Below are 1,054 nucleotides of genomic sequence, written 5' to 3'. Positions count from 1 at the left end.
GGCCAGGTAATCATTTTACACCTGAGTACGGTGAGAGAATGTGAGTAAAGAGCCAAGGACCTTCCGATCCGAAAGCGAGTGTCATACCACTAGACCACATAGACGCACATCTAGCCGCGGATGTTGTGAGTATTTAACCTAAACGCATATCATCCATTGTGGCTTCTCGATTGTTATAATGTGTGATGTGATTTGTGATTTGAGTTTTAGTCACAATGAAATATCATCAAGCCCTTTGAAATATTATTGTTTACACGTGTGTATAGATAGAATGCGCTTGGCCAAGGAGTTCACAACATTGCCATCCGGAAGTATAACGGACCAACACACAAACTCTGTGTAACATGATCTATTATAGTCTGGTTAATACAGTTTAGTGAGAACAACTCACAAACGCGGATGGCAAAAACAATAACAACAGCCGGAGTGACGTCATCTTCGAACTATCTATACCTAGTAACAGTGGACAACAACTAAGATACACAATCAATGACAAACGCATTCCTCTGAATCGGTTTTCGTACGTCCAACTTACATCATTAAAGAAAAGAGTGTATCAACGGTCATAATATAGATAGAACGAAGATGACGTCACTCAGGTCTTTGTTATTGTTTTTTTTTTTTTGCCATCCGCGTTAATGAACTGTATTAACCCGACTATAAACGTTCATGGATACACACAGTTTTGTGTGTTGGTCCGTTATACATCCGGATGGCAATGTTATGAGCTTCTTAGCCAAGCGCATACTATCTATAAACGTTTAAGGTTACTCATAGTTTTGTGTGTTGGTCCTTAATACTTCCGGATGGCAATGTTGTGAGCTTCTTAGCCAAGTGCATACTATCTATAGATAGAATGAAGATGACGTGACTTAGGTAGCCTGACACTGACCAAAAAAAATGACGTCAAAAGACAAGTCTCTGGCCACAAAAGAAAACAAATCGTGTGTTGTATTCAATAAATCAACCAATGGGATCACTTGTTTCCATGAGCTCTACTAACGACAACTCACTGGACGCTGCACAGACCTTAAAAATGACGTCATAGTATAAG

This window comes from Berghia stephanieae, chromosome 12 (genome assembly GCF_034508935.2).
Source record: "Berghia stephanieae isolate SIO BIC M18660-M18661 chromosome 12, UCSD_Bste_1.3, whole genome shotgun sequence".
In the NCBI taxonomy this organism is placed as follows: domain Eukaryota; kingdom Metazoa; phylum Mollusca; class Gastropoda; order Nudibranchia; family Aeolidiidae; genus Berghia; species Berghia stephanieae.
Note: the sequence above shows the minus strand (reverse complement) of the source record.